Below are 12,827 nucleotides of genomic sequence, written 5' to 3'. Positions count from 1 at the left end.
AAAATTAATTTCCACTTATTTTAAAGAGATGAAACCCGTGTTTTCAATGTGCTTAGTAGAGTTCAGTGATCACATATAATAACAATGTATTAAAAGCTGCACAGAAAAGAAACCATTAAAAAAAACCCATAACTCAACAGACGAAAATAATGACAGACTAGCCATTCATGCAAATTAGCTAACTCACATTTATCAAAGAAAATATTTCATAGCATTAACAACACTGTCACTTAAGAAAAATTAAACGGGGCTCAGAAACGCACATCCATTTTTACTGCTCTCATTATTCATTTGGGTGTTTCTTTCCTCTTTTTAAAACAAAAATCACAAGTTTTGGATTCAAAGTTCAGCAGAGAAAGCAGCAGATGATTTTCTGATTTTCACTGACCCCGAGGTTAGCAGCAGTAAAGCAATGGGAACAAATCTGGCTTGAAACGTGTCCAAACCCACATCTCCAGTGTGCATGAAAGGCAGGGAGTAAGACGTGCAGCGGATATGAACATGAGTAATCTTGGAAATCGAAATATTAAACATATGTCAAAGATTATCAAATACACGTCCACAGGCCTCATAGAGATGTCTTTCATCTGACGAGCTCCACCAGCATCAGTGTGCACAGGCATGCCTTCTGTCCTGCGGGCCTTGTCCGAGCTTGGCACAGGTTTTTAGATGGGTGCATGCAAAGTGCCTACACTTTTTAGCGAAGTCAGGTTTCCTAAAAGATATTAATCTCTATGGCTGTCAGGACACTTTTATGCTCCGTGTGAAGCCATCTTCCCAGAAAGCTGCTCAGTTGGGGCAATTCCCTTCAGTCTTTGAATTGTTCTCTGAGGTCAAAGCAGCTAGAACCCATGCACAGCTCCCTTGAGGGCTTCAGAGTCGGCAAATAGTGTTCCAGATTGAGAAACTGAGTGTGTTAGCAATGGGGCACTCGTGTGAAGGCCAGCTTCACCCCTTTCTTCCATCAGACATTACCCTTGACACATTTTCCCCATCTAAACCTTGTCCTGTGGGGAAATTGAAATTATATTTTGAAAATCCAGTTTCATCTAAAGGAGTGTAATATACTACTGCTTTGCAAACTGGCCTTTAGGTAATAGTATTTTATAAAAATCTCTGGGGCAACTTGACTTTTTCTTTGCCTTGATTTTCTCCTCCGTTAATGGCTTAGAGGAAGCTGATCTCCATACTTCTTGAGCTCGTGTCTAATGTGAGGAGACTGTCAGCACCAGAGCTTTGTCCAAATACAGTTACATGCTCCAGAAAGAGCCCCTGGTGTGGTAGCTGGTACAGAGAAGCCCAGTCCTGTCTCTGCATCCACTCATCATGGGCCAATACCACAGCTCTGTACAGTGTCTTCATGACCGGCTACTGTACTGTACTGTACTGTATGGTCCTGGCAGGAACTTGTGATGGGACCACATACTACCTTTCTGCCCTCTCAGAGAGTCAGACTGAATGGATGTTCATGGACGGTGGAAGGACTTGGGTGTATCAAGGCAGGGGAAGGCAAAATAAAGGACTAGTTTGGCTGAACTGCTCCGGGAAACAGTAACTTGAATCAGGTCATGCAATGACTGGGGAAACAATTTGGTTCTGTCCGAGGGGGAGACAATTGAGAGCACTGTGTGGGCAGGCAGGTCCAGATGCCAGTCCCTCCTGCTGGTCTGGAGGAGCAGACAAGGCATACTTGATGTCTCTGTGCCTCTCCCATGATGCCTTCTCCTTTCTGTCTTTTGCCACTCAGAGGAAGAGTCTGTAGGACAAATTGCTAAAAGGTCTTAGTAATAAAAACCCCAGAGCCAGATTTTGGGGTAAAATCCTGAGAGATCAGAGGAATAGGAAAAGCCACGGCCAACCTCACCTTACAGACGCCTCAGTCTCCAAAGAGAGCTATTTCCTGTATACCCACACCTATATGCCTTTCTGTTCTGCCATCTCATTTCCTCTCTGCCCAGCTACATCACTTCCTCTTTCTGCCCAGTTCTGTCACTTCCTGTCTGTCTGTACAGACCTCCAGACCTCTATGGTTATTGCTGGGTTTAAAGGTGTGTGTCACCATACCTGGCTTTGTTCCCCAGTGTGGCCTTGAAATCACAGAGATCTGGGTGGATATCTGCTTCCTGAATAAAGGGATAAAAGGCATGTGCTACCATTGTCTGACCTCTATGTTTACTATACTGGCTGACTTTTCCCTCTGATCCTCAGATAAGCTTTATTAGGGTGCACAGGTAAAATACCACCAAGAGTCTGCTCCTCTGTGGCCATTCAGCCCTTTCTTGTTCTGTGAGGTAGAGGAAGCTGACTCTGGTGTCATAGTATGAGTTCTCCAGCTCCATCTGCCAGGAACTCGTAGGCACTCTAGAAGACAATCTGCAAACCTTGTCCAGCAAACAGCTGAGGGAGACAAGGTGGCTTCTATGGAAAGATCTGAAAGATGTCAGCGCACACTCGGGAGGGAGATTTGCTTATCGATTTTGTCCTAAACCAAGCATCTGTTTTGGTTATTAAATTAAAACATCTTTGATGATAAAAAATAATTGCCCTGTTCAGTTGTTCCTTTTAACCTTGTATAATCCCCCAGATTACATTTTGAGAAGGAATCATGGGAAAAATTGTATCTTGTAATCATTTCACTGGCTTTGCCAATATGTACCTAAAAGTACAATTTGATGTTCTCCAAACTCATGTGATCTATCTCCCTTACCCCACATCTACTATCTGTGGATGGAAACCTACTGGAATTAGTCAAGGGTTCCCAACACTGAACACACTCTTCACTGACTCGACCAAAGCTGAAGACTAGGCTCCTTTGCCATCCGAGTCATGGAGGATGTCCTGAGCTCCAGGTTCTTCCTCTATTCATGCAGTCACCGTTTCTCCATCTTTATCTTTAACCTACATCTCATAAGCTGTGTCGGTGAGAGGCTCGGTCCCTCCAGACCTCATCTGTCCTGCTGGAACCAAAGAGATCTGGGGCTGCAGCTGCTCTCAGAGCCTGTCTTCCTCTGGACTAAGGAAAATTTGCAAGGAAAGCCTAAATGCAAAAAGTCACGTTTAACTGCTCTATAATAATTTCCTTTTCTCCCCACCCCCACCAGCCGTTTCCTTTCAGAATGTGTCGGAAACTTGGCTTTGGGTGTAAGTGACAGGGGTAGGAAAAACAAGACAGGACCTGCAGGACTAGATGTTGGGTTATCTAAGTGAAACATGATTCTTTAGGTGAATGGGGTCGGGGACTGTCACTAACTAATGACAATGGACTGGCGAGACAGCTTGTTTGATGTTGTCCTTGCTGTATGAGGACAAAGACCTGAGTTTGACCACTAGAACCCCAATTAAATAAACAAAACAAAAGGCAAAAAACTGGGCACAGTGGCCCATGTCCTTTAGCATCCATTCTCACATATACATACATGCACACATACCTGCTCACACTCATGCACACACAATACACACCACAAACCCTATGGATGGCTGCCAGACATGATGGTGGATCAGAGTTCAAATATCTGACTAGTTCCTTGCCTTTATTTCAGAATGAAATACTCTAAAAGGAAACTATAATAGGGACATGTTCTCCTTTTCAGTGGCACATTCACTTTTTCAGAGAATGAACTATGTCTAAATAAAAACATTTCTGAAATACTGTTGGAATGTTTCACATTCAACTGTTAACTCATCACAGCCTTGAAGTCTGTTTATATGGAGGAACTGTTTAACTAAAACAATTAATGCCTTTACCATTTCCATATTTGTATCTGTATATTTACTGGAATCAGCTAGGATAGTAAATTGCAACCGATTGAAAAGTCAGCATGTTCATTAAGAAATCTATTTAATCCTTTTAGAGATAGCATATGCAGAACCCATGGCAAGTAACAGGTCTACATATTTTTGCTTAAGGTTGTATTCATTACTGTCATCCAAGCATTTCAAAACTGCTACTGAGGACCAGTTGAGATCAGCAGGTCTCAACAGTCTTGAGTTGGGGAGAATATTAGAGAGGTCACAGTTCAGTGCCTTTTAGAGTCCATGAATGTTAGTAATTTTTGGTCCTTCTGTCCCATTTGAGTGTGACTCTCCTGCTGTGGGATGTTCTGTATGGCAAATATGTTAATAAATAAAACACTGATTGGCCAGTAGCTAGACAGGAAGTATAGGCAGGACTAACAGAGAGGAAAATTAAGGGAACAGGAAGGGAAGGAAGAGACTGCTGGAGCCGCAGCCTGGACAAGAAAGATGTAAGGTACCAATAAGCCACGAGCCACGTGGCAAAGTATAGGTTAATAGAAATGGGTTAAATATAGGAGTAAGAGCTAGACAATGATAGGCCCGAGCTAATGGCCAAGCAGTTTAAATAATATAAGTGCCTGTATATTTATTTTATAAGTGGGTTAAGGGACTGCAGGGGATTGGCGAGACCTGGAGAGAAAACTTCACCTATACTCTCCAGAGTGGGACTGGGAACTGTATTCATGTAAAGCAGGTGGTATTTTTGTTTTATTACCAGGGAAGCTTTAGATGAACATAGTTCACTGAGTCTTAGCTCTATGTCTCACAGATACTAGAATGATCCAAGGAGATGGTTAAGAGTGTAAAGGGCTGGGAAGTGACTCTGAAGTCTTTTGGTTCCAATTCCATTTAATGCATCCACATTTTAAACAAGCTGCGTAAGCAATGTCAGAGTAAGATTGGGAATCAATGACCTGGTCTGTTCTGTGTGTCAGAAATCTCTTCCAGAACACTCTTCTTAAACATTCTAACTCAAAAGCCAGCCTATCCTATGAGGGAGGGCTCCTAATTTTAGAGATTACTTTCATTTATTGCTCCACATTTTGACTTCCTGAAACCTCTACCTCCTGTCCCAGTGTGTCCTCTGGAGTAAGAGAATAATTATTTCACATGTGCTGCTTGCACAGAATGCTTGGAAAATGAGAAATATGTTCCCCTGATCCTGTGTAGGGGTCTTCCCACTCTGACACTCCAATAGGAGGATCATGAGACATTGTATTTTCATGCAAAATCTTTCCATTTCTAAGATTGCTTTTGATGGCTTCCATACTCTTAGACACTAATGGAATAATAGACTTGCTACCATCTTTATTAAAATGGATCAAACCTATAGTTCCTGTTGAGTACCCATGATATGTGGAACTGCTTTAGAGATGAGCAGTGATACACTGAGTTGAACCAATCTTAGGACCTCAGATGGGCTATGGGTGAGTGTAGTGAAGAGTTAAACCAATCTTAAGACCTCAGATGGGCTCTGGGTGTGTGTAGTGAGGAGTTGAACCAACCTTAGGACCTCAGATGGGCTCTGGGTGAGTGTAGGGAAGACATCTCTCCTAGTGTAGTCCACGTCCATACAGACCTCAAAGTCATGCCCCATTGTTAGTTTGCTCTGAGACCTCCACTGAGGTCCCAGGACTCCATGAAGGCTACTGCTGTTACTATTCTCATTGCTCTTTATTATGAACATTAGAAAAAGATAACTTTTGGATAATTTACAAAGCTCTTTCTACATGTCCAATCCTCATTGTCAATTTACGTTATGATTTGGATTTGTGGATGGTGTCTGATTGGTTGAGGTGCTATGACAAAGTGCCTCAGGTTGAATGGCTTACAGGAATTTGTGTCTTGTAATTTGGACATTGAGAGTCTGAGACAAGCATTCTGGTGTGGCTGGGTTCTAGTGAGGGATATCTTTAGGGTGCAAACAGACACTTCTCTTTTTCAGTGAAGAACCCACTTTGGCTCTTTCCATGAAGACACTAATACCATCCACAAGGGGTCCAGCTTTTTGGCCTACCTATCTCCCAAAGGTCCCCTTCCTAATATAGCCACATTGGGGTGACAACTACACATTTGGATTTGGGAGGGAGCATAAGCATCTAGTCCACAAAGATAGAAAAACTGGGGCTCAGAAGTGTTTAGGGTGCTTGAAATTAGGTATCTGATACACATGCTAGTTGTGACTTAGGTGTTTTGCTTTTGTTTTTTTATTTGGCTTCTGATTCAAAATCTGAGTTATTTCCTGACTCTAATACACTAATATGCCAGGGTTTCCCTGCTTGTGTTTCAGCAAGTGAGAACAAGAGGAGCAGAGCAGTGCTTTTTTCTTGGTTAGCTGTATGTCATTATCCTGACTCTGAATTCGAGGCTCTCAAGATATTTATAAACCCTTAATTTATCTATTGCTATACTTGCGATCTTTCTCTTCAATTTATATAATCTACAAATGAGTTAAATCTAGATGCCCTTGCCTAAGGTGTAAAACCTTGGAACAATGAACTTGGGGGGTGGGGGTTAGCATGCAAAGTGCATGGAGACTTGAGTTTGGATCCTTAGCACTCATATAAAAAGCCAGGCATTGTGGTGCATGTCTGAAATCCCAGCGCTGAGGGTATAGAGTCAAGTAGATCCCTGGAGCTCATTGGCCAGTCAGTTCAGCTGAATTGGGGAGCTCCAGGTAGGTTCAGTGAGAGTCCTTGTAGCAAAAAAATTGACACAAATAAGGTAGAGAATGATTGAGAAAGATGCCCAACGTTGACCTCTGACCTCCACATGCATGGGTGTATCACAAATTTTCAAAGGTCTTATTAATAAAAAACAAACAAACAAACCAACCAACCAACAAACAAACAAACAAAAAAACCCAGAGCTAGATATTGGGGTGAAAGCTGAAAGATCAGAGAAGCAGGACAAGCCATAGCCAATCTCACCTCACCAACTCCTCAAACGATCCTGTTTCCTCAGACTGGAAGCCTCTGTGTCCTTACTCAAAAGTGTCGCCGCTGAACTGCTGCTAAAACGCTTCTAGTTCCTCCCGCCTTATATACCTCTCTGCTTCCTGCTATCACTTCCGGGATTAAAGGCCTGTGTCCTTCCCAAGCAAAGACATGAGATCTCAAGTCCTGGGGTTAAAGGTGTGTGCCACCACTGCCTGGTTCTGTTTCCAGTGTGGCCTTGAACTCACAGAGATCCAGATAGAACTCTGCCTCCACTGTCTGGCCTCTATGTCTAATCCGGTGTCTGACTCTGTCTTCTGATCCCCAGATAAATTTTATTTGCTAGAGCACAAATAAAATATCACCACACATGGGAGTGTGCATCCATGTGCACAGATGCCATCACACACACACACACACACACACACACACACACACACACACCTAGAAAAGAACAGTGTTGAAGAGAGAATACACTGTCATATTGCTGGAAGACCTTCACCAGGTTAGTGTTCACATGGAGATGAACTCTCCTGGGACCGTTTCTGAGCCATCTACAAGTTTTTATACTTACACCATCACTCTACTCACATCCCGATGTTGACATTCAATGAGATCATGTGAAATTAGTTAAATGTGTTGCTGAAGCAGTAACACCTGTCCACAGTCATCTCCCCTCAATCCTCAAAGAGGAATGGTCACCATCTAGCTTAGTAGACCAATCTAACAGTCCTTTAAAAGATCAAATGACCCCAGTCACTCAAAGGGGGCAATCAAGCCTCCCTTCTAACTCTTAGAAGAACTCTCATAACATTGCAAATGTATGATTTCCATGATCACCAGGCAGGTTTGGCATCACCTGTGGCCCCGTCCCAACTTGCTGGTCATTGCCCCAATCTAGCCTGTACCAGCTTACCTCTAGTCATTTATTTCCTTCTTACCTTTAATACTTGCACTTCCTGCGGGCAAGGACACATTTCATTCCCCCTTGAAAAATCTTCTTTAACATCCTATGTAGTGACTGGTGCATTTAAGAGAGCCACAGTAAATATTTGCTCTGTGGATGGATGTGTGATTGAATCCATATCTGAGTGCCAAGAACCCTCCTGCATAGCTTGTCTTAAAGAACAACAGAGATCTCTCTTTGATTTTCTTTGGACTCTGGCATTTCTTGTTGAATGTATATAGGAATAATGGACAAAGCCTGATCAAGACAGTCCAGCACACCCACCTCCTGATAAAGACGAATTAATCCTTTGCCCCCTTAGAGTAGTTGTAGTTTTAAGATTAATCTTAACTCTGTTTGTAGCCTATAAAACAAAACTAATTGCAGAATTCAAAGCTTTAGAGCATTTTTAGGTAGCTTGATGGGAAAGCATCGAAATAAATACAAACATTTAGATAAAACAACCATTTTAATAGTATTAACTCTGCCAATTAATGATAATGGAAGAGCCGTCCAATTAGCTAAATCGCTAATAGTTTTATCAAGCAGAGGTTGGTAATTTAAAACAAACAAATTCCTTCTAATTTTATCCACTTGCACACCAAGATATTTAAAGGATAACAGGGGATCCAATAAAGAGTGCTTCTCAGGAAGAGCTATATTTAAGTCTCCTAATGGCTATAGCATAGAGTTACCCCAATTAGTCAGAAAACCTAAGCAGTCAGTAAATTCTTTTGAGTCTCTGCAATTTGGGGGTAAAAATAATTGAGATACAACAGGGGTGTTGCTTGCAACCATTAGTGTTATTATTGAAGTATATTTGGGAGGTGGTGAATGTTGTGAGCCAATGAGCCAATTGGGAGTGTACTTGACTCATCCAGCCCAGGCATGGAATGTGTCTGTGTTCACACTAAGTTTTGTACCTGAGCACTTCTGATGTGGTTTCCATGGAGGTCACTACAGAAAACCCGTTTTGGGGCAGAAAGCTCATGGGGACATTTCCTGCTTAGTGCTACACCATCACTGTGGTTTTCCTTGTCAAACTTCCATGGAGAATTCAGGCATGTAATTGGATAATTCAGGAAAATCCATTTAGGATGAGAATAATGCCAACATTTCTTATAATCTCTCGTCTTCCTCTCGAGAGAATAGATTTTCAAAAAACATCTCAACTGATGAGTAGAGACCTGGCCAGTTAAGGACAAATGCTATATGACAGACTTGTCCAGAAGGAAGAGCAGAGTTGAATTGAAACACTTGAAGGCAGCCCAGCTTTGGGACTGGCAACATGATGGACTGTCATAACATTTTCCCAGACAACTCCAACAGAAAAGGGCTAAGTACAAGGTCACATTAAACATTTCAGAAGTAAGGTTCTAGCTTAGTTAGAGCACTTGGTGGACAAGGATGAGGAACTGAGTTTGGATCTGCAGCACTCATATTGAAAGCTACTGTAGCCCCAGTGCTGAGGACATGGAAACAGGCAAATTTCCTGGCAGCTTAATCAAATCAGTGAGTTCCGGGTTCAGCAAGAGACTTTGAAGATCATTGCCAATTTTATGCAATCTAGAACCACCTGGCAGAAGGTCCACTGGGCATGCCTGTGGGAGAAGTTTCTTAAGTATGTTAATTGAGGCAGAAAGACCTGCCCATTTGGGGTTGCACCATTACCCGGGTGGGCATCCTGAACTGTATAAAAAGGAGAAAGTGAGCTGAGCTCTGGCATCCCTCAGTCTCGGCCTTCTGTGTATTGGGATGCAATGTTACCAGCAGCTTTAAGCTCCTAGATCATTCATTGACTTTCCAGCCATGGTGAACTGAACCCTTAAACTGAGAGTTAGAATAAGCCTTTTCTCGCTTAAGTTGCTTTGGCAGAAGATTTTTATCACAGCAGTAGGAAAAAGTAACAGAGACTCTTTCAAAAAAGTATGATGTGATGGAGAACAATGGAAGAAAACACCTGAGGTTGACCTCTGGTTTCCTTATGCATGGGTGCACACATGCCCTCACATTTCAGAACTGAAGATACTGTTCATCTCATGGTAGGATACCACCAAGTGAGTGCTATGCTAAAATGGAGATGGATAAGTTTTAAAGGATGAAGGACAAGAGCAGAGCCTCATATCTGAGTGTAGCAGCAGGAAGTCGTCTTTGACTGGAAGAACTATAGTTTATTGTGCCATTTTCTATGAGCCAAGTACATGTTAATACCTTTATGCCATTATTTCATTAACCTTCCCATCAGCAGAGTTGGTTTTATGTAGAGAAAGGTTCTTAAGGCTTGTAGAGAGAGTAGGTGGCTTATTGCTGCTAGTCCTGCAGCTCAGACTTTTGGCTATCTTACTGCAGTGGCCTTGTTATTTCCTGGACAGTCTTCTCTCATCCTGGATCCCCAGTCTGGCACATTGTCAGTGTCGCATGGTGATGGTCTCTATGTGTTCCAGTTACAGAGAACAGACACCCGAGGATAGCCCTGTGAGGTAAATAAGGAACGAGTGGGCCCAGCTGGGCATTTGCATCAAAATGCCCTGCCAGAGTTGCCAGCTGCTCTGGCAGAGTGCCCAGGCTCTGCCCTGCAAGATGCCTTTGGTTTTCATTTTATTAACTTTGCCACACACAAATGGGCCTGAGGCTGGCCTCAGAGTCTCAGCCCTATCCCTCCCCGCTCTAATGGGGGGAGTAAAGGGACAATGTTGTAGAGGAAAAGGAAATGGATGGTGCTGATATTTTGTTATCAGGCTAATCTGTACCTGTAATCCAAGCATTCAAGAGGCTGAGGCAGGATTACCACAAGTTCGAGATCATTCTTGGCTACATATTGAGTCTCTATCTAAAAAAAAAAAAAAGAAAGAAAGAAAAAGAAAATAGAAAAGGAAAAATGAAAAGAAAACAAATACATAAAAACAGAATCCTTTTCCCTCAGTGATTTGAACCTTTTTAAATCTATCCATGTTTTCAAATCTCAACAGAGAAAGATCTTTGGATAATAGGTTTCAGTGTTATGAATCATCGGGGACTTGGCTTCATCAAGAAATAAGAACAACATTAAGACTTCACTGTAGAGCAGCCTGGAGGCTGAGAGCAGGAGGAGGAGGCTGAAAGCTGTTAGAATATTCAACCACATGTTAGGTGAGCCAGGCTCAATGGGTGTTAACATGCAATCTCAATCTCTCTCTTTATAATTCTCTACTGTTTGCTTTAGACCACTATGAATATCTTTCTACCACTAAAACATAGAAAACTGCAACTGGAACAGAGTGATGAGTAGATGTGGGTACCTCGGCTGACCTTTTAATCACCTTGAGGCTCAGATCTCATGGTGTAGGGGAAAAGTATCTTGCAGCCTAGAGATACTCAATGAGGAGGTTGCTTCCTAGTTGTGGTTCTGAATCATCTAGAGAGCATGTTAGTATGGGTAGTCTCTTCCTCAGCAGGAGGAAGAATAAAGAAATAAGATCACAAGCAAGCAAAATGGGAATGTAGCAGCTGAAAGCTAGCCCTCTGCTCTCAATTCTGCCCACAGCCAGGTGTGGGAGAACACAGGCTAGGAGTGAGTCAGGAGCCTCACATTTTTATCTCACATTGGCCACTGTGGTAGGTTACATGTCCTGGGAAACAGACTCTATGTAGAAATTGCTGTGTGAAGGTTCCCTGGGATGTGCTTTTAGCACCCATGAGATCAAAGGACAAGGGATTGAATAGAAGAAGAAAGCACATTGGGGTATTGCTTTCATATGGGCCTTGGCAGAAACCCCTGGGAAGTCTGCAGCAAGGAGTTCCTTTTTTAACTGACTCAAGTTGTGGCAAAGGGGCCAGGCCTTTGAGTCATTGCATTGGTAAGTTATTACAGAAGTTTGCTCCCTCCAGAGGTATCCCAAACAAAGCCATACTTTCCTGTCCGTGAGAGAACTTCCCACAGAGGGCCTCATGATGAACCCTCAGCTGCACTGGACACAATTGGGAAAATAAATGTCTTATGGAAGGAAGTAGGGACCCATGCAGTAAACCATAGCATCTACTATTGCCATCAACCACAGCATGGATAAGGCACCTTGCTTCCTTGGTCCTTAAATAGTACTTTTTATGAATATTTATGATGCATACTTTATACATATTGTGTTTATCACATAGAATATCATCCCTTTACTCAGAACTACTTGGTAAGTTAATTCATCCAAATCTGATAACATGCCACCTCCTCTAAGCAGTCATCCTTAACTACCATGCACAACTGATGGACTATTTTGTCTCTATTTCTGTATCAGCAAAACATTTTATAGTCCTCTCCCAGGACTTACCTCATTGTGTTAAAATTACTATAGACAAGGATCCCTGTCTTATTTATAGTTGTGTTTTTTCTTTTATTTCTTAGCACGATATTTTTGTGAATGTCACTACTGAAAAAAATATTTTGTCTGATAGTAGCATAGTGACCCTTTATTTTAGTGTTTTTAAATCTAATATGCAATGTTTCTGTATTTTATATTTTAAGCATATCTCCTATAGATGACATTTAATTCAACTTACTTTTTTAGTATTTTTGCTAATCATTGTATTTTAACTGTAGTATTTAAGCCATTTACACTTAATATAATGACTGATAATATTTGTTTTAAAAGTTAGCTATCTTATTTCAAGCTTTTTTCTTAGTATATGCTAGTTATGTATAATAATGGGTTTCATTATGACATTTTAATACATATGTGAACTATATTTTTATCATGTTTATCACCTACTGCTATCTCCTGTTTCTGTTCTGCTGATCCCTTTCCTGTTCTCATCTAGTCTGTCTTCTACTTTCATTTGCTTATTTATTTATTTATTTATTTATTTATTTATTTATTTATGTATTTTATTTTTGATGATTCAATGAGTTGAATTAGGTTTGCTTACAGGATCCTGGGTGAAGGACTTTTTAAAGGAGTATGGACTCCTTACCAGTAACTACACCACTGAACAAAATCTGTCTTTCTCAGTAACCATTAAGTTCCTGTAAGTACTCATGGAGAGATGTGGTCTTGTGGTTCCCTTCCCAGTAGCTATCATTGTTTGCTTATTGGCCCTGGGTCCTGGTGGGCTAGGGACTCAGGGACCTGTCTCTTTCTCTTGACATTGTGTTGACAGGCCTGGTCTCACACAGGTCTTGTCCA

This window comes from Peromyscus leucopus, chromosome 6 (genome assembly GCF_004664715.2).
Source record: "Peromyscus leucopus breed LL Stock chromosome 6, UCI_PerLeu_2.1, whole genome shotgun sequence".
NCBI classification, from domain to species: domain Eukaryota; kingdom Metazoa; phylum Chordata; class Mammalia; order Rodentia; family Cricetidae; genus Peromyscus; species Peromyscus leucopus.
The sequence above is the reverse complement of the archived record's forward strand: the minus strand, read 5'-3'. Positions refer to the sequence as shown.